Source organism: Triturus cristatus, chromosome 12 (assembly GCF_964204655.1).
Source record: "Triturus cristatus chromosome 12, aTriCri1.1, whole genome shotgun sequence".
Classification (NCBI taxonomy): domain Eukaryota; kingdom Metazoa; phylum Chordata; class Amphibia; order Caudata; family Salamandridae; genus Triturus; species Triturus cristatus.
The window spans coordinates 662,330,272-662,350,082 of NC_140595.1; the positions used below are offsets into that span (position 1 = coordinate 662,330,272).

Sequence of the window (19,811 nt, forward strand, 5' to 3'; positions counted from 1 at the left end):
TTGAATGCGAAAACTCTTATTTTCTCATATGAAAATGTAGTTTTTCATACTTCCAAAAAAAGTGCCTTAAGCATGGTCTTCAATGTGTGCGCGCACGTGGACATTCATATGCAACTACGTTTCCATACAGAGTCTCAAAATCATAGATATATTCATACCTCAGTAAGAATACATGTTGCAATTTACATCCTGCGTGCAGACTGGCCTTGTAGCTCAGTGGCAGAGCACTGGTCTTGTAAACCAGGGGTCATGAGTTCAAGCCTCATCAGGGCCTTTTTACATGAGTCTTTCTGTATGTTGTTTTCAAGTCATTCTTCCCTGGAGTCACACCTTGCTTTAGGATTGCTTATTGCCAAGCTTCCCTTTCCTGCTTTCATATTATCAAGAAAATATCATGAAGATCATTGAATTATACATTATTGCCTCACCCCTTCCGATCGCCTGACGAACGCCTGACAAACGCCATTCTCACCCTGCCGGGCAAGCCCTGCCGGGCAAAGCCAAATAAGCCATGCATATTTACAGTTCCTTTGAAAGGCAGAGCGAGGACTAGGACCTCTGTTCCGACTGAATCTGCATCCACAGAAAGGATGTTATAAGGCCCTACAAATTTCACCAAGGAGATGTGAAAGTCTTCCCCCATAAAATACTTTTTTTCCCAGATACCCCGGCTCTTAGGCAAATGAGGTTACTCCTCAAAACCCCACCCCCACTCACCATAAATCTCCTTCTCTCCTGCTGTCCATTCAAATGATACAAGGTATCTTGTACATAGAGAGAAAGGGAGAATAGGCAGACTTGCTTCAAAGATTTGGTGACCTTGGATGGGTGGGTTGAATGAAGAAGTGAACCTGGTTTCTGGGAAAGGAGTATCGAGATGAAGATGAGGAAAAGTGAACATGGACCACATTCATAGGTTAGAGAAATACATTTAATAGGTTGAATGGTTTTGAAAAGTGAACTTCGAGCAGTAATTGTTGGTTTTTAAACTGCAAAGAAATTAAAAATGAATGTGGGATTGGAGGCACACTCTGAGCAGAAAAGCACCATAAGCTGCTATGGTGCAACTCAAGATGGTGAATAGAACCTTTAATATGATGATGCTCTTCTTTTGCTAGTTTTTTTTCGAGTCACCTTTTATTGTAAGTAGCTGATACAGCATTTTTTGCAGCTCTTCAGTTTATGGTTATCATGTGAGAACACTGTTTTCATCATATTTATTATTCTACAAATGTATTTTTAAATGCACTGATGTGGTGTTTGCATGAAATGCAAGATGGCACATCATGGAATGTTTAAACTGAGCATCGCGGAGGATATGTGATATTTGGCACCCAGAGGAGTAGGGCACGTAGATCCTATAAGAAGTAAAGACTCTCTAGCAAGGGCCGTCCATACTCTGAGTTTAAACTTTACTTTTTGTGAAATGGTTTATGAAAAACAACACGGCTGCTCCAGGTGAGGCTCGAACTCACAACCTCGGCATGGCTCAGTGCAAGTACTGCTGTATAAGTACCGCGCGCTAACCGATTGCGCCACTGGAGCTCTCTCTTTTCACATCTCCCCAGGTGAGCCATCTACAGCTGACCAAGTAGATGACAGACACTGCTCCATCATTCACTGTGCAAGATCGACTCACATGCTAGCATGTTATCATGACTATTAAAAATACAGTCCAAACGGAATAGATTCTATAATTGTCCTATAACATATGCTCTGTCTATTCAAAACCCCATAGAATTATATCTTGACAGTTCTGACAAAGTCTAGGGGAATCTTATGAATATTTGTAATTAGCACATAGTAAGAATTTCCCAAAAATGAAATGTAGGTCCCTGATTGGGGGAAGACGTGGAATGTGAGATCTTGCCTCAGCTGTTTTTTTCTTTTTTAGGTACAGTATATTGACACTTCAGTACCTTTTGTGAAGCAAGGTTTCAGATGGGGCTGTAGGGCAGACGAGGTGGCCGAGTGGTTAAGGCGATGGACTGCTAATCCATTGTGCTCTGCACGCGTGGGTTCGAATCCCACCTTCGTCGGAAAGCCATCAGAGTCTCTTTTGATGGCCAGCATTTCTTGTAGTATAATTACACTCTCTTTCAAGACAGAGCCAGGATCCGCTAGATGGGATCATCTGACTGTTCCATTTTAACAAATATGTCAAATAAAGTGAAGTATTTTGTGCGTAATAGAAATTAGATCTTTCATGGAGTTTCCAGAGGATTGCCTTTCACTCACTCCTGGCTTATTAACCAGTTTGGATAAATAGATTGATAAGAAAGCAGCTCTTACTCCTAAAGTTTAGGCCGTCTCAAATGAATGACTGTTAACATATGTCTGCCCCACAGAGACAGATCACTTCTAATAAGTGGGTTCTCTATATGTCACTGATTGCAGACATACTAACTAGAGCTATCGGTATGGTCTTGAATGCGAAAACTCTTATTTTCTCATATGAAAATGTAGTTTTTCATACTTCCAAAAAAAGTGCCTTAAGCATGGTCTTCAATGTGTGCGCGCATGTGGACATTCATATGCAACTACGTTTCCATACAGAGTCTCAAAATCATAGATATATTCATACCTCAGTAAGAATACATGTTGCAATTTACATCCTGCGTGCAGACTGGCCTTGTAGCTCAGTGGCAGAGCACTGGTCTTGTAAACCAGGGGTCATGAGTTCAAGCCTCATCAGGGCCTTTTTACATGAGTCTTTCTGTATGTTGTTTTCAAGTCATTCTTCCCTGGAGTCACACCTTGCTTTAGGATTGCTTATTGCCAAGCTTCCCTTTCCTGCTTTCATATTATCAAGAAAATATCATGAAGATCATTGAATTATAAATTATTGCCTCACCCCTTCCGATCGCCTGACGAACGCCTGACAAACGCCATTCTCACCCTGCCGGGCAAAGCCAAATAAGCCATGCATATTTACAGTTCCTTTGAAAGGCAGAGCGAGGACTAGGACCTCTGTTCCGACTGAATCTGCATCCACAGAAAGGATGTTATAAGGCCCTACAAATTTCACCAAGGAGATGTGAAAGTCTTCCCCCATAAAATACTTTTTTTCCCAGATACCCCGGCTCTTAGGCAAATGAGGTTACTCCTCAAAACCCCACCCCCACTCACCATAAATATCCTTCTCTCCTGCTGTCCATTCAAATGATACAAGGTATCTTGTACATAGAGAGAAAGGGAGAATAGGCAGACTTGCTTCAAAGATTTGGTGACCTTGGATGGGTGGGTTGAATGAAGAAGTGAACCTGGTTTCTGGCAAAGGAGTATCGAGATGAAGATGAGGAAAAGTGAACATGGACCACATTCATATGTTAGAGAAATACATTTAATAGGTTGAATGGTTTTGAAAAGTGAACTTCGAGCAGTAATTGTTGTTTTTTAAATTGCAAATAAATTAAAAATGAATGTGGGATTGGAGGCACACTCTGAACAGAAAAGCACCATAAGCTGCTATGGTGCAACTCAAGATGGTGAATAGAACCTTTAATATGATGATGCTCTTCTTTTGCTAGTTTTTTCGAGTCACCTTTTATTGTAAGTAGCTGATACAGCATTTTTTGCAGCTCTTCAGTTTATGGTTATCATGTGAGAACACAGTTTTCATCATATTTATTATTCTACAAATGTATTTTTAAATGCACTGATGTGGTGTTTGCATGAAATGCAAGATGGCACATCATGGAATGTTTAAACTGAGCATCGCGGAGGATATGTGATATTTGGCACCCAGAGGAGTAGGACACGTAGATCCTATAAGAAGTAAAGACTCTCTAGCAAGGGCCGTCCATACTCTGAGTTTAAACTTTACTTTTTGTGAAATGGTTTATGAAAAACAACACGGCTGCTCCAGGTGAGGCTCGAACTCACAACCTCGGCATGGCTCAGTGCAAGTACTGCTGTATAAGTACCGCGCGCTAACCGATTGCGTCACTGGAGCTCTCTCTTTTCACATCTCCCCAGGTGAGCCATCTACAGCTGACCAAGTAGATGACAGACACTGCTCCATCATTCACTGTGCAAGATCGACTCACATGCTAGCATGTTATCATGACTATTAAAAATACAGTCCAAACGGAATAGATTCTATAATTGTCCTATAACATATGCTCTGTCTATTCAAAACCCCATAGAATTATATCTTGACAGTTCTGACAAAGTCTAGGGGAATCTTATGAATATTTGTAATTAGCACATAGTAAGAATTTCCCAAAAATGAAATGTAGGTCCCTGATTGGGGGAAGACGTGGAATGTGAGATCTTGCCTCAGCTGTTTTTTTCTTTTTTAGGTACAGTATATTGACACTTCAGTACCTTTTGTGAAGCAAGGTTTCAGATGGGGCTGTGGGGCAGACGAGGTGGCCGAGTGGTTAAGGCGATGGACTGCTAATCCATTGTGCTCTGCACGCGTGGGTTCGAATCCCACCTTCGTCGGAAAGCCATCAGAGTCTCTTTTGATGGCCAGCATTTCTTGTAGTATAATTACACTCTCTTTCAAGACAGAGCCAGGATCCGCTAGATGGGAGCATCTGACTGTTCCATTTTAACAAATATGTCAAATAAAGTGAAGTATTTTGTGCGTAATAGAAATTAGATCTTTCATGGAGTTTCCAGAGGATTGCCTTTCACTCACTCCTGGCTTATTAACCAGTTTGGATAAATAGATTGATAAGAAAGCAGCTCTTACTCCTAAAGTTTAGGCCGTCTCAAATGAATGACTGTTAACATATGTCTGCCCCACAGAGACAGATCACTTCTAATAAGTGGGTTCTCTATATGTCACTGATTGTAGACATACTAACTAGAGCTATCGGTATGGTCTTGAATGCGAAAAACTCTTATTTTCTCATATGAAAATGTAGTTTTTCATACTTCCAAAAAAAGTGCCTTAAGCATGGTCTTCAATGTGTGCGCGCATGTGGACATTCATATGCAACTACGTTTCCATACAGAGTCTCAAAATCATAGATATATTCATACCTCAGTAAGAATACATGTTGCAATTTACATCCTGCGTGCAGACTGGCCTTGTAGCTCAGTGGCAGAGCACTGGTCTTGTAAACCAGGGGTCATGAGTTCAAGCCTCATCAGGGCCTTTTTACATGAGTCTTTCTGTATGTTGTTTTCAAGTCATTCTTCCCTGGAGTCACACCTTGCTTTAGGATTGCTTATTGCCAAGCTTCCCTTTCCTGCTTTCATATTATCAAGAAAATATCATGAAGATCATTGAATTATAAATTATTGCCTCACCCCTTCCGATCGCCTGACGAACGCCTGACAAACGCCATTCTCACCCTGGCGGGCAAGCCCTGCCGGGCAAAGCCAAATAAGCCATGCATATTTACAGTTCCTTTGAAAGGCAGAGCGAGGACTAGGACCTCTGTTCCGACTGAATCTGCATCCACAGAAAGGATGTTATAAGGCCCTACAAATTTCACCAAGGAGATGTGAAAGTCTTCCCCCATGAAATACTTTTTTTCCCAGATACCCCGGCTCTTAGGCAAATGAGGTTACTCCTCAAAACCCCACCCCCACTCACCATAAATATCCTTCTCTCCTGCTGTCCATTCAAATGATACAAGGTATCTTGTACATAGAGAGAAAGGGAGAATAGGCAGACTTGCTTCAAAGATTTGGTGACTTTGGATGGGTGGGTTGAATGAAGAAGTGAACCTGGTTTCTGGAAAAGGAGTATCGAGATGAAGATGAGGAAAAGTGAACATGGACCACATTCATAGGTTAGAGAAATACATTTAATAGGTTGAATGGTTTTGAAAAGTGAACTTCGAGCAGTAATTGTTGGTTTTTAAACTGCACAGAAATTAAAAATGAATGTGGGATTGGAGGCACACTCTGAACAGAAAAGCACCATAAGCTGCTATGGTGCAACTCAAGATGGTGAATAGAACCTTTAATATGATGATGCTCTTCTTTTGCTAGTTTTTTCGAGTCACCTTTTATTGTAAGTAGCTGATACAGCATTTTTTGCAGCTCTTCAGTTTATGGTTATCATGTGAGAACACAGTTTTCATCATATTTATTATTCTACAAATGTATTTTTAAATGCACTGATGTGGTGTTTGCATGAAATGCAAGATGGCACATCATGGAATGTTTAAACTGAGCATCGCGGAGGATATGTGATATTTGGCACCCAGAGGAGTAGGACACGTAGATCCTATAAGAAGTAAAGACTCTCTAGCAAGGGCCGTCCATACTCTGAGTTTAAACTTTACTTTTTGTGAAATGGTTTATGAAAAACAACACGGCTGCTCCAGGTGAGGCTCGAACTCACAACCTCGGCATGGCTCAGTGCAAGTACTGCTGTATAAGTACCGCGCGCTAAACGATTGCGCCACTGGAGCTCTCTCTTTTCACATCTCCCCAGGTGAGCCATCTACAGCTGACCAAGTAGATGACAGACACTGCTCCATCATTCACTGTGCAAGATCGACTCACATGCTAGCATGTTATCATGACTATTAAAAATACAGTCCAAACGGAATAGATTCTATAATTGTCCTATAACATATGCTCTGTCTATGCAAAACCCCATAGAATTATATCTTGACAGTTCTGACAAAGTCTAGGGGAATCTTATGAATATTTGTAATTAGCACATAGTAAGAATTTCCCAAAAATTAAATGTAGGTCCCTGATTGGGGGAAGACGTGGAATGTGAGATCTTGCCTCAGCTGTTTTTTTCTTTTTTAGGTACAGTATATTGACACTTCAGTACCTTTTGTGAAGCAAGGTTTCAGATGGGGCTGTAGGGCAGACTAGGTGGCCGAGTGGTTAAGGCGATGGACTGCTAATCCATTGTGCTCTGCACGCGTGGGTTCGAATCCCACCTTCGTCGGAAAGCCATCAGAGTCTCTTTTGATGGCCAGCATTTCTTGTAGTATAATTACACTCTCTTTCAAGACAGAGCCAGGATCCGCTAGATGGGATCATCTGACTGTTCCATTTTAACAAATATGTCAAATAAAGTGAAGTATTTTGTGCGTAATAGAAATTAGATCTTTCATGGAGTTTCCAGAGGATTGCCTTTCACTCACTCCTGGCTTATTAACCAGTTTGGATAAATAGATTGATAAGAAAGCAGCTCTTACTCCTAAAGTTTAGGCCGTCTCAAATGAATGACTGTTAACATATGTCTGCCCCACAGAGACAGATCACTTCTAATAAGTGGGTTCTCTATATGTCACTGATTGCAGACATACTAACTAGAGCTATCGGTATGGTCTTGAATGCGAAAACTCTTATTTTCTCATATGAAAATGTAGTTTTTCATACTTCCAAAAAAAGTGCCTTAAGCATGGTCTTCAATGTGTGCGCGCACGTGGACATTCATATGCAACTACGTTTCCATACAGAGTCTCAAAATCATAGATATATTCATACCTCAGTAAGAATACATGTTGCAATTTACATCCTGCGTGCAGACTGGCCTTGTAGCTCAGTGGCAGAGCACTGGTCTTGTAAACCAGGGGTCATGAGTTCAAGCCTCATCAGGGCCTTTTTACATGAGTCTTTCTGTATGTTGTTTTCAAGTCATTCTTCCCTGGAGTCACACCTTGCTTTAGGATTGCTTATTGCCAAGCTTCCCTTTCCTGCTTTCATATTATCAAGAAAATATCATGAAGATCATTGAATTATACATTATTGCCTCACCCCTTCCGATCGCCTGACGAACGCCTGACAAACGCCATTCTCACCCTGCCGGGCAAGCCCTGCCGGGCAAAGCCAAATAAGCCATGCATATTTACAGTTCCTTTGAAAGGCAGAGCGAGGACTAGGACCTCTGTTCCGACTGAATCTGCATCCACAGAAAGGATGTTATAAGGCCCTACAAATTTCACCAAGGAGATGTGAAAGTCTTCCCCCATAAAATACTTTTTTTCCCAGATACCCCGGCTCTTAGGCAAATGAGGTTACTCCTCAAAACCCCACCCCCACTCACCATAAATATCCTTCTCTCCTGCTGTCCATTCAAATGATACAAGGTATCTTGTACATAGAGAGAAAGGGAGAATAGGCAGACTTGCTTCAAAGATTTGGTGACCTTGGATGGGTGGGTTGAATGAAGAAGTGAACCTGGTTTCTGGCAAAGGAGTATCGAGATGAAGATGAGGAAAAGTGAACATGGACCACATTCATAGGTTAGAGAAATACATTTAATAGGTTGAATGGTTTTGAAAAGTGAACTTCGAGCAGTAATTGTTGTTTATTAAACTGCAAAGAAATTAAAAATGAATGTGGGATTGGAGGCACACTCTGAGCAGAAAAGCACCATAAGCTGCTATGGTGCAACTCAAGATGGTGAATAGAACCTTTAATATGATGATGCTCTTCTTTTGCTAGTTTTTTCGAGTCACCTTTTATTGTAAGTAGCTGATACAGCATTTTTTGCAGCTCTTCAGTTTATGGTTATCATGTGAGAACACTGTTTTCATCATATTTATTATTCTACAAATGTATTTTTAAATGCACTGATGTGGTGTTTGCATGAAATGCAAGATGGCACATCATGGAATGTTTAAACTGAGCATCGCGGAGGATATGTGATATTTGGCACCCAGAGGAGTAGGACACGTAGATCCTATAAGAAGTAAAGACTCTCTAGCAAGGGCCGTCCATACTCTGAGTTTAAACTTTACTTTTTGTGAAATGGTTTATGAAAATCAACACGGCTGCTACAGGTGAGGCTCGAACTCACAACCTCGGCATGGCTCAGTGCAAGTACTGCTGTATAAGTACCGCGCGCTAACCGATTGCGCCACTGGAGCTCTCTCTTTTCACATCTCCCCAGGTGAGCCATCTACAGCTGACCAAGTAGATGACAGACACTGCTCCATCATTCACTGTGCAAGATCGACTCACATGCTAGCATGTTATCATGACTATTAAAAATACAGTCCAAACGGAATAGATTCTATAATTGTCCTATAACATATGCTCTTTCTATTCAAAACCCCATAGAATTATATCTTGACAGTTCTGACAAAGTCTAGGGGAATCTTATGAATATTTGTAATTAGCACATAGTAAGAATTTCCCAAAAATGAAATGTAGGTCCCTGATTGGGGGAAGACGTGGAATGTGAGATCTTGCCTCAGCTGTTTTTTTCTTTTTTAGGTACAGTATATTGACACTTCAGTACCTTTTGTGAAGCAAGGTTTCAGATGGGGCTGTAGGGCAGACGAGGTGGCCGAGTGGTTAAGGCGATGGACTGCTAATCCATTGTGCTCTGCATGCGTGGGTTCGAATCCCACCTTCGTCGGAAAGCCATCAGAGTCTCTTTTGATGGCCAGCATTTCTTGTAGTATAATTACACTCTCTTTCAAGACAGAGCCAGGATCCGCTAGATGGGATCATCTGACTGTTCCATATTAACAAATATGTCAAATAAAGTGAAGTATTTTGTGCGTAATAGAAATTAGATCTTTCATGGAGTTTCCAGAGGATTGCCTTTCACTCACTCCTGGCTTATGAACCAGTTTGGATAAATAGATTGATAAGAAAGCAGCTCTTACTCCTAAAGTTTAGGCCGTCTCAAATGAATGACTGTTAACATATGTCTGCCCCACAGAGACAGATCACTTCTAATAAGTGGGTTCTCTATATGTCACTGATTGCAGACATACTAACTAGAGCTATCGGTATGGTCTTGAATGCGAAAACTCTTATTTTCTCATATGAAAATGTAGTTTTTCATACTTCCAAAAAAAGTGCCTTAAGCATGGTCTTCAATGTGTGCGCGCACGTGGACATTCATATGCAACTACGTTTCCATACAGAGTCTCAAAATCATAGATATATTCATACCTCAGTAAGAATACATGTTGCAATTTACATCCTGTGTGCAGACTGGCCTTGTAGCTCAGTGGCAGAGCACTGGTCTTGTAAACCAGGGGTCATGAGTTCAAGCCTCATCAGGGCCTTTTTACATGAGTCTTTCTGTATTTTGTTTTCAAGTCATTCTTCCCTGGAGTCACACCTTGCTTTAGGATTGCTTATTGCCAAGCTTCCCTTTCCTGCTTTCATATTATCAAGAAAATATCATGAAGATCATTGAATTATAAATTATTGCCTCACCCCTTCCGATCGCCTGACGAACGCCTGACAAACGCCATTCTCACCCTGCCGGGCAAGCCCTGCCGGGCAAAGCCAAATAAGCCATGCATATTTACAGTTCCTTTGAAAGGCAGAGCGAGGACTAGGACCTCTTTTCCGACTGAATCTGCATCCACAGAAAGGATGTTATAAGGCCCTACAAATTTCACCAAGGAGATGTGAAAGTCTTCCCCCATAAAATACTTTTTTTCCCAGATACCCCGGCTCTTAGGCAAATGAGGTTACTCCTCAAAACCCCACCCCCACTCACCATAAATATCCTTCTCTCCTGCTGTCCATTCAAATGATACAAGGTATCTTGTACATAGAGAGAAAGGGAGAATAGGCAGACTTGCTTCAAAGATTTGGTGACCTTGGATGGGTGGGTTGAATGAAGAAGTGAACCTGGTTTCTGGCAAAGGAGTATCGAGATGAAGATGAGGAAAAGTGAACATGGACCACATTCATAGGTTAGAGAAATACATTTAATAGGTTGAATGGTTTTGAAAAGTGAACTTCGAGCAGTAATTGTTGTTTTTTAAACTGCAAAGAAATTAAAAATGAATGTGGGATTGGAGGCACACTCTGAGCAGAAAAGCACCATAAGCTGCTATGGTGCAACTCAAGATGGTGAATAGAACCTTTAATATGATGATGCTCTTCTTTTGCTAGTTTTTTCGAGTCACCTTTTATTGTAAGTAGCTGATACAGCATTTTTTGCAGCTCTTCAGTTTATGGTTAGCATGTGAGAACACTGTTTTCATCATATTTATTATTCTACAAATGTATTTTTAAATGCACTGATGTGGTGTTTGCATGAAATGCAAGATGGCACATCATGGAATGTTTAAACTGAGCATCGCGGAGGATATGTGATATTTGGCACCCAGAGGAGTAGGACACGTAGATCCTATAAGAAGTAAAGACTCTCTAGCAAGGGCCGTCCATACTCTGAGTTTAAACTTTACTTTTTGTGAAATGGTTTATGAAAATCAACACGGCTGCTACAGGTGAGGCTCGAACTCACAACCTCGGCATGGCTCAGTGCAAGTACTGCTGTATAAGTACCACGCGCTAACCGATTGCGCAACTGGAGCTCTCTCTTTTCACATCTCCCCAGGTGAGCCATCTACAGCTGACCAAGTAGATGACAGACACTGCTCCATCATTCACTGTGCAAGATCGACTCACATGCTAGCATGTTATCATGACTATTAAAAATACAGTCCAAACGGAATAGATTCTATAATTGTCCTATAACATATGCTCTGTCTATTCAAAACCCCATAGAATTATATCTTGACAGTTCTGACAAAGTCTAGGGGAATCTTATGAATATTTGTAATTAGCACATAGTAAGAATTTCCCAAAAATGAAATGTAGGTCCCTGATTGGGGGAAGACGTGGAATGTGAGATCTTGCCTCAGCTGTTTTTTTCTTTTTTAGGTACAGTATATTGACACTTCAGTACCTTTTGTGAAGCAAGGTTTCAGATGGGGCTGTAGGGCAGACGAGGTGGCCGAGTGGTTAAGGCGATGGACTGCTAATCCATTGTGCTCTGCACGCGTGGGTTCGAATCCCACCTTCGTCGGAAAGCCATCAGAGTCTCTTTTGATGGCCAGCATTTCTTGTAGTATAATTACACTCTCTTTCAAGATAGAGCCAGGATCCGCTAGATGGGATCATCTGACTGTTCCATTTTAACAAATATGTCAAATAAAGTGAAGTATTTTGTGCGTAATAGAAATTAGATCTTTCATGGAGTTTCCAGAGGATTGCCTTTCACTCACTCCTGGCTTATGAACCAGTTTGGATAAATAGATTGATAAGAAAGCAGCTCTTACTCCTAAAGTTTAGGCCGTCTCAAATGAATGACTGTTAACATATGTCTGCCCCACAGAGACAGATCACTTCTAATAAGTGGGTTCTCTATATGTCACTGATTGCAGACATACTAACTAGAGCTATCGGTATGGTCTTGAATGCGAAAACTCTTATTTTCTCATATGAAAATGTAGTTTTTCATACTTCCAAAAAAAGTGCCTTAAGCATGGTCTTCAATGTGTGCGCGCATGTGGACATTCATATGCAACTACGTTTCCATACAGAGTCTCAAAATCATAGATATATTCATACCTCAGTAAGAATACATGTTGCAATTTACATCCTGCGTGCAGACTGGCCTTGTAGCTCAGTGGCAGAGCACTGGTTTTGTAAACCAGGGGTCATGAGTTCAAGCCTCATCAGGGCCTTTTTACATGAGTCTTTCTGTATGTTGTTTTCAAGTCATTCTTCCCTGGAGTCACACCTTGCTTTAGGATTGCTTATTGCCAAGCTTCCCTTTCCTGCTTTCATATTATCAAGAAAATATCATGAAGATCATTGAATTATAAATTATTGCCTCACCCCTTCCGATCGCCTGACGAACGCCTGACAAACGCCATTCTCACCCTGGCGGGCAAGCCCTGCCGGGCAAAGCCAAATAAGCCATGCATATTTACAGTTCCTTTGAAAGGCAGAGCGAGGACTAGGACCTCTGTTCCGACTGAATCTGCATCCACAGAAAGGATGTTATAAGGCCCTACAAATTTCACCAAGGAGATGTGAAAGTCTTCCCCCATAAAATACTTTTTTTCCCAGATACCCCGGCTCTTAGGCAAATGAGGTTACTCCTCAAAACCCCACCCCCACTCACCATAAATATCCTTCTCTCCTGCTGTCCATTCAAATGATACAAGGTATCTTGTACATAGAGAGAAAGGGAGAATAGGCAGACTTGCTTCAAAGATTTGGTGACTTTGGATGGGTGGGTTGAATGAAGAAGTGAACCTGGTTTCTGGAAAAGGAGTATCGAGATGAAGATGAGGAAAAGTGAACATGGACCACATTCATAGGTTAGAGAAATACATTTAATAGGTTGAATGGTTTTGAAAAGTGAACTTCGAGCAGTAATTGTTGGTTTTTAAACTGCACAGAAATTAAAAATGAATGTGGGATTGGAGGCACACTCTGAACAGAAAAGCACCATAAGCTGCTATGGTGCAACTCAAGATGGTGAATAGAACCTTTAATATGATGATGCTCTTCTTTTGCTAGTTTTTTTCGAGTCACCTTTTATTGTAAGTAGCTGATACAGCATTTTTTGCAGCTCTTCAGTTTATGGTTATCATGTGAGAACACTGTTTTCATCATATTTATTATTCTACAAATGTATTTTTAAATGCACTGATGTGGTGTTTGCATGAAATGCAAGATGGCACATCATGGAATGTTTAAACTGAGCATCGCGGAGGATATGTGATATTTGGCACCCAGAGGAGTAGGGCACGTAGATCCTATAAGAAGTAAAGACTCTCTAGCAAGGGCCGTCCATACTCTGAGTTTAAACTTTACTTTTTGTGAAATGGTTTATGAAAAACAACACGGCTGCTCCAGGTGAGGCTCGAACTCACAACCTCGGCATGGCTCAGTGCAAGTACTGCTGTATAAGTACCGCGCGCTAACCGATTGCGCCACTGGAGCTCTCTCTTTTCACATCTCCCCAGGTGAGCCATCTACAGCTGACCAAGTAGATGACAGACACTGCTCCATCATTCACTGTGCAAGATCGACTCACATGCTAGCATGTTATCATGACTATTAAAAATACAGTCCAAACGGAATAGATTCTATAATTGTCCTATAACATATGCTCTGTCTATTCAAGACCCCATAGAATTATATCTTGACAGTTCTGACAAAGTCTAGGGGAATCTTATGAATATTTGTAATTAGCACATAGTAAGAATTTCCCAAAAATGAAATGTAGGTCCCTGATTGGGGGAAGACGTGGAATGTGAGATCTTGCCTCAGCTGTTTTTTTCTTTTTTAGGTACAGTATATTGACACTTCAGTACCTTTTGTGAAGCAAGGTTTCAGATGGGGCTGTGGGGCAGACGAGGTGGCCGAGTGGTTAAGGCGATGGACTGCTAATCCATTGTGCTCTGCACGCGTGGGTTCGAATCCCACCTTCGTCGGAAAGCCATCAGAGTCTCTTTTGATGGCCAGCATTTCTTGTAGTATAATTACACTCTCTTTCAAGACAGAGCCAGGATCCGCTAGATGGGATCATCTGACTGTTCCATTTTAACAAATATGTCAAATAAAGTGAAGTATTTTGTGCGTAATAGAAATTAGATCTTTCATGGAGTTTCCAGAGGATTGCCTTTCACTCACTCCTGGCTTATGAACCAGTTTGGATAAATAGATTGATAAGAAAGCAGCTCCTACTCCTAAAGTTTAGGCCGTCTCAAATGAATGACTGTTAACATATGTCTGCCCCACAGAGACAGATCACTTCTAATAAGTGGGTTCTCTATATGTCACTGATTACAGACATACTAACTAGAGCTATCGGTATGGTCTTGAATGCGAAAACTCTTATTTTCTCATATGAAAATGTAGTTTTTCATACTTCCAAAAAAAGTGCCTTAAGCATGGTCTTCAATGTGTGCGCGCACGTGGACATTCATATGCAACTACGTTTCCATACAGAGTCTCAAAATCATAGATATATTCATACCTCAGTAAGAATACATGTTGCAATTTACATCCTGCGTGCAGACTGGCCTTGTAGCTCAGTGGCAGAGCACTGGTCTTGTAAACCAGGGGTCATGAGTTCAAGCCTCATCAGGGCCTTTTTACATGAGTCTTTCTGTATGTTGTTTTCAAGTCATTCTTCCCTGGAGTCACACCTTGCTTTAGGATTGCTTATTGCCAAGCTTCCCTTTCCTGCTTTCATATTATCAAGAAAATATCATGAAGATCATTGAATTATACATTATTGCCTCACCCCTTCCGATCGCCTGACGAACGCCTGACAAACGCCATTCTCACCCTGCCGGGCAAGCCCTGCCGGGCAAAGCCAAATAAGCCATGCATATTTACAGTTCCTTTGAAAGGCAGAGCGAGGACTAGGACCTCTGTTCCGACTGAATCTGCATCCACAGAAAGGATGTTATAAGGCCCTACAAATTTCACCAAGGAGATGTGAAAGTCTTCCCCCATAAAATACTTTTTTTCCCAGATACCCCGGCTCTTAGGCAAATGAGGTTACTCCTCAAAACCCCACCCCCACTCACCATAAATCTCCTTCTCTCCTGCTGTCCATTCAAATGATACAAGGTATCTTGTACATAGAGAGAAAGGGAGAATAGGCAGACTTGCTTCAAAGATTTGGTGACCTTGGATGGGTGGGTTGAATGAAGAAGTGAACCTGGTTTCTGGGAAAGGAGTATCGAGATGAAGATGAGGAAAAGTGAACATGGACCACATTCATAGGTTAGAGAAATACATTTAATAGGTTGAATGGTTTTGAAAAGTGAACTTCGAGCAGTAATTGTTGGTTTTTAAACTGCAAAGAAATTAAAAATGAATGTGGGATTGGAGGCACACTCTGAGCAGAAAAGCACCATAAGCTGCTATGGTGCAACTCAAGATGGTGAATAGAACCTTTAATATGATGATGCTCTTCTTTTGCTAGTTTTTTTCGAGTCACCTTTTATTGTAAGTAGCTGATACAGCATTTTTTGCAGCTCTTCAGTTTATGGTTATCATGTGAGAACACTGTTTGCATCATATTTATTATTCTACAAATGTATTTTTAAATGCACTGATGTGGTGTTTGCATGAAATGCAAGATGGCACATCATGGAATGTTTAAACTGAGCATCGCGGAGGATATGTGATATTTGGCACCCAGAGGAGTAGGGCACGTAGATCCTATAAGAAGTAAAGACTCTCTAGCAAGGGCCGTCCATACTCTGAGTTTAAACTTTACTTTTTGTGAAATGGTTTATGAAAAACAACACGGCTGCTCCAGGTGAGGCTCGAACTCACAACCTCGGCATGGCTCAGTGCAAGTACTGCTGTATAAGTACCGCGCGCTAACCGATTGCGCCACTGGAGCTCTCTCTTTTCACATCTCCCCAGGTGAGCCATCTACAGCTGACCAAGTAGATGACAGACACTGCTCCATCATTCACTGTGCAAGATCGACTCACATGCTAGCATGTTATCATGACTATTAAAAATACAGTCCAAACGGAATAGATTCTATAATTGTCCTATAACATATGCTCTGTCTATTCAAAACCCCATAGAATTATATCTTGACAGTTCTGACAAAGTCTAGGGGAATCTTATGAATATTTGTAATTAGCACATAGTAAGAATTTCCCAAAAATGAAATGTAGGTCCCTGATTGGGGGAAGACGTGGAATGTGAGATCTTGCCTCAGCTGTTTTTTTCTTTTTTAGGTACAGTATATTGACACTTCAGTACCTTTTGTGAAGCAAGGTTTCAGATGGGGCTGTGGGGCAGACGAGGTGGCCGAGTGGTTAAGGCGATGGACTGCTAATCCATTGTGCTCTGCACGCGTGGGTTCGAATCCCACCTTCGTCGGAAAGCCATCAGAGTCTCTTTTGATGGCCAGCATTTCATGTAGTATAATTACACTCTCTTTCAAGACAGAGCCAGGATCCGCTAGATGGGATCATCTGACTGTTCCATTTTAACAAATATGTCAAATAAAGTGAAGTTTTTTGTGCGTAATAGAAATTAGATCTTTCATGGAGTTTCCAGAGGATTGCCTTTCACTCACTCCTGGCTTATTAACCAGTTTGGATAAATAGATTGATAAGAAAGCAGCTCTTACTCCTAAAGTTTAGGCCGTCTCAAATGAATGACTGTTAACATATGTCTGCCCCACAGAGACAGATCACTTCTAATAAGTGGGTTCTCTATATGTCACTGATTGTAGACATACTAACTAGAGCTATCGGTATGGTCTTGAATGCGAAAAACTCTTATTTTCTCATATGAAAATGTAGTTTTTCATACTTCCAAAAAAAGTGCCTTAAGCATGGTCTTCAATGTGTGCGCGCATGTGGACATTCATATGCAACTACGTTTCCATACAGAGTCTCAAAATCATAGATATATTCATACCTCAGTAAGAATACATGTTGCAATTTACATCCTGCGTGCAGACTGGCCTTGTAGCTCAGTGGCAGAGCACTGGTCTTGTAAACCAGGGGTCATGAGTTCAAGCCTCATCAGGGCCTTTTTACATGAGTCTTTCTGTATGTTGTTTTCAAGTCATTCTTCCCTGGAGTCACACCTTGCTTTAGGATTGCTTATTGCCAAGCTTCCCTTTCCTGCTTTCATATTATCAAGAAAATATCATGAAGATCATTGAATTATACATTATTGCCTCACCCCTTCCGATCGCCTGACGAACGCCTGACAAACGCCATTCTCACCCTGCCGGGCAAAGCCAAATAAGCCATGCATATTTACAGTTCCTTTGAAAGGCAGAGCGAGGACTAGGACCTCTTTTCCGACTGAATCTGCATCCACAGAAAGGATGTTATAAGGCCCTACAAATTTCACCAAGGAGATGTGAAAGTCTTCCCCCATAAAATACTTTTTTTCCCAGATACCCCGGCTCTTAGGCAAATGAGGTTACTCCTCAAAACCCCACCCCCACTCACCATAAATATCCTTCTCTCCTGCTGTCCATTCAAATGATACAAGGTATCTTGTACATAGAGAGAAAGGGAGAATAGGCAGACTTGCTTCAAAGATTTGGTGACCTTGGATGGGTGGGTTGAATGAAGAAGTGAACCTGGTTTCTGGCAAAGGAGTATCGAGATGAAGATGAGGAAAAGTGAACATGGACCACATTCATAGGTTAGAGAAATACATTTAATAGGTTGAATGGTTTTGAAAAGTGAACTTCGAGCAGTAATTGTTGGTTTTTAAACTGCAAAGAAATTAAAAATGAATGTGGGATTGGAGGCACACTCTGAGCAGAAAAGCACCATAAGCTGCTATGGTGCAACTCAAGATGGTGAATAGAACCTTTAATATGATGATGCTCTTCTTTTGCTAGTTTTTTTCGAGTCACCTTTTATTGTAAGTAGCTGATACAGCATTTTTTGCAGCTCTTCAGTTTATGGTTATCATGTGAGAACACTGTTTGCATCATATTTATTATTCTACAAATGTATTTTTAAATGCACTGATGTGGTGTTTGCATGAAATGCAAGATGGCACATCATGGAATGTTTAAACTGAGCATCGCGGAGGATATGTGATATTTGGCACCCAGAGGAGTAGGGCACGTAGATCCTATAAGAAGTAAAGACTCTCTAGCAAGGGCCGTCCATACTCTGAGTTTAAACTTTACTTTTTGTGAAATGGTTTATGAAAAACAACACGGCTGCTCCAGGTGAGGCTCGAACTCACAACCTCGGCATGGCTCAGTGCAAGTACTGCTGTATAAGTACCGCGCGCTAACCGATTGCGCCACTGGAGCTCTCTCTTTTCACATCTCCCCAGGTGAGCCATCTACAGCTGACCAAGTAGATGACAGACACTGCTCCATCATTCACTGTGCAAGATCGACTCACATGCTAGCATGTTATCATGACTATTAAAAATACAGTCCAAACGGAATAGATTCTATAATTGTCCTATAACATATGCTCTGTCTATTCAAAACCCCATAGAATTATATCTTGACAGTTCTGACAAAGTCTAGGGGAATCTTATGAATATTTGTAATTAGCACATAGTAAGAATTTCCCAAAAATGAAATGTAGGTCCCTGATTGGGGGAAGACGTGGAATGTGAGATCTTGCCTCAGCTGTTTTTTTCTTTTTTAGGTACAGTATATTGACACTTCAGTACCTTTTGTGAAGCAAGGTTTCAGATGGGGCTGTGGGGCAGACGAGGTGGCCGAGTGGTTAAGGCGATGGACTGCTAATCCATTGTGCTCTGCACGCGTGGGTTCGAATCCCACCTTCGTCGGAAAGCCATCAGAGTCTCTTTTGATGGCCAGCATTTCATGTAGTATAATTACACTCTCTTTCAAGACAGAGCCAGGATCCGCTAGATGGGATCATCTGACTGTTCCATTTTAACAAATATGTCAAATAAAGTGAAGTTTTTTGTGCGTAATAGAAATTAGATCTTTCATGGAGTTTCCAGAGGATTGCCTTTCACTCACTCCTGGCTTATTAACCAGTTTGGATAAATAGATTGATAAGAAAGCAGCTCTTACTCCTAAAGTTTAGGCCGTCTCAAATGAATGACTGTTAACATATGTCTGCCCCACAGAGACAGATCACTTCTAATAAGTGGGTTCTCTATATGTCACTGATTGTAGACATACTAACTAGAGCTATCGGTATGGTCTTGAATGCGAAAAACTCTTATTTTCTCATATGAAAATGTAGTTTTTCATACTTCCAAAAAAAGTGCCTTAAGCATGGTCTTCAATGTGTGCGCGCATGTGGACATTCATATGCAACTACGTTTCCATACAGAGTCTCAAAATCATAGATATATTCATACCTCAGTAAGAATACATGTTGCAATTTACATCCTGCGTGCAGACTGGCCTTGTAGCTCAGTGGCAGAGCACTGGTCTTGTAAACCAGGGGTCATGAGTTCAAGCCTCATCAGGGCCTTTTTACATGAGTCTTTCTGTATGTTGTTTTCAAGTCATTCTTCCCTGGAGTCACACCTTGCTTTAGGATTGCTTATTGCCAAGCTTCCCTTTCCTGCTTTCATATTATCAAGAAAATATCATGAAGATCATTGAATTATACATTATTGCCTCACCCCTTCCGATC

General features: G+C 41.2%; 18 non-coding genes across 18 annotated transcripts; 14 read left to right on the forward strand and 4 right to left on the reverse strand.

The window, feature by feature from the left end:
• Positions 1–202: 202 nt before the first annotated feature.
• On the forward strand, positions 203–274 carry TRNAT-UGU (transfer RNA threonine (anticodon UGU)). Its single transcript has one exon. It is a non-coding gene; the product is annotated as a tRNA-Thr (tRNA).
• Positions 275–1,450: 1,176 nt separating this feature from the next.
• On the reverse strand, positions 1,451–1,545 carry TRNAI-UAU (transfer RNA isoleucine (anticodon UAU)). Its single transcript has 2 exons — positions 1,508–1,545; positions 1,451–1,486 (listed from the first exon to the last, which is right to left on the reverse strand). It is a non-coding gene; the product is annotated as a tRNA-Ile (tRNA).
• Positions 1,546–1,957: 412 nt separating this feature from the next.
• Positions 1,958–2,039, forward strand: TRNAS-GCU (transfer RNA serine (anticodon GCU)). Its single transcript has one exon. It is a non-coding gene; the product is annotated as a tRNA-Ser (tRNA).
• A 589-nt stretch (positions 2,040–2,628) lies between these two features.
• TRNAT-UGU (transfer RNA threonine (anticodon UGU)) lies at positions 2,629–2,700 on the forward strand. The gene has a single exon. It is a non-coding gene; the product is annotated as a tRNA-Thr (tRNA).
• Positions 2,701–4,367: 1,667 nt separating this feature from the next.
• On the forward strand, positions 4,368–4,449 carry TRNAS-GCU (transfer RNA serine (anticodon GCU)). Its single transcript has one exon. It is a non-coding gene; the product is annotated as a tRNA-Ser (tRNA).
• Positions 4,450–5,039: 590 nt separating this feature from the next.
• TRNAT-UGU (transfer RNA threonine (anticodon UGU)) lies at positions 5,040–5,111 on the forward strand. Its single transcript has one exon. It is a non-coding gene; the product is annotated as a tRNA-Thr (tRNA).
• A 2,352-nt stretch (positions 5,112–7,463) lies between these two features.
• Positions 7,464–7,535, forward strand: TRNAT-UGU (transfer RNA threonine (anticodon UGU)). The gene has a single exon. It is a non-coding gene; the product is annotated as a tRNA-Thr (tRNA).
• Positions 7,536–9,887: 2,352 nt separating this feature from the next.
• Positions 9,888–9,959, forward strand: TRNAT-UGU (transfer RNA threonine (anticodon UGU)). The gene has a single exon. It is a non-coding gene; the product is annotated as a tRNA-Thr (tRNA).
• Positions 9,960–11,640: 1,681 nt separating this feature from the next.
• TRNAS-GCU (transfer RNA serine (anticodon GCU)) lies at positions 11,641–11,722 on the forward strand. Its single transcript has one exon. It is a non-coding gene; the product is annotated as a tRNA-Ser (tRNA).
• A 1,836-nt stretch (positions 11,723–13,558) lies between these two features.
• Positions 13,559–13,653, reverse strand: TRNAI-UAU (transfer RNA isoleucine (anticodon UAU)). Its single transcript has 2 exons — positions 13,616–13,653; positions 13,559–13,594 (listed from the first exon to the last, which is right to left on the reverse strand). It is a non-coding gene; the product is annotated as a tRNA-Ile (tRNA).
• A 412-nt stretch (positions 13,654–14,065) lies between these two features.
• On the forward strand, positions 14,066–14,147 carry TRNAS-GCU (transfer RNA serine (anticodon GCU)). Its single transcript has one exon. It is a non-coding gene; the product is annotated as a tRNA-Ser (tRNA).
• Positions 14,148–14,736: 589 nt separating this feature from the next.
• On the forward strand, positions 14,737–14,808 carry TRNAT-UGU (transfer RNA threonine (anticodon UGU)). Its single transcript has one exon. It is a non-coding gene; the product is annotated as a tRNA-Thr (tRNA).
• Positions 14,809–15,983: 1,175 nt separating this feature from the next.
• On the reverse strand, positions 15,984–16,078 carry TRNAI-UAU (transfer RNA isoleucine (anticodon UAU)). Its single transcript has 2 exons — positions 16,041–16,078; positions 15,984–16,019 (listed from the first exon to the last, which is right to left on the reverse strand). It is a non-coding gene; the product is annotated as a tRNA-Ile (tRNA).
• Positions 16,079–16,490: 412 nt separating this feature from the next.
• On the forward strand, positions 16,491–16,572 carry TRNAS-GCU (transfer RNA serine (anticodon GCU)). The gene has a single exon. It is a non-coding gene; the product is annotated as a tRNA-Ser (tRNA).
• Positions 16,573–17,162: 590 nt separating this feature from the next.
• TRNAT-UGU (transfer RNA threonine (anticodon UGU)) lies at positions 17,163–17,234 on the forward strand. Its single transcript has one exon. It is a non-coding gene; the product is annotated as a tRNA-Thr (tRNA).
• A 1,161-nt stretch (positions 17,235–18,395) lies between these two features.
• Positions 18,396–18,490, reverse strand: TRNAI-UAU (transfer RNA isoleucine (anticodon UAU)). Its single transcript has 2 exons — positions 18,453–18,490; positions 18,396–18,431 (listed from the first exon to the last, which is right to left on the reverse strand). It is a non-coding gene; the product is annotated as a tRNA-Ile (tRNA).
• Positions 18,491–18,902: 412 nt separating this feature from the next.
• On the forward strand, positions 18,903–18,984 carry TRNAS-GCU (transfer RNA serine (anticodon GCU)). The gene has a single exon. It is a non-coding gene; the product is annotated as a tRNA-Ser (tRNA).
• Positions 18,985–19,574: 590 nt separating this feature from the next.
• On the forward strand, positions 19,575–19,646 carry TRNAT-UGU (transfer RNA threonine (anticodon UGU)). Its single transcript has one exon. It is a non-coding gene; the product is annotated as a tRNA-Thr (tRNA).
• Positions 19,647–19,811: the final 165 nt, after the last annotated feature.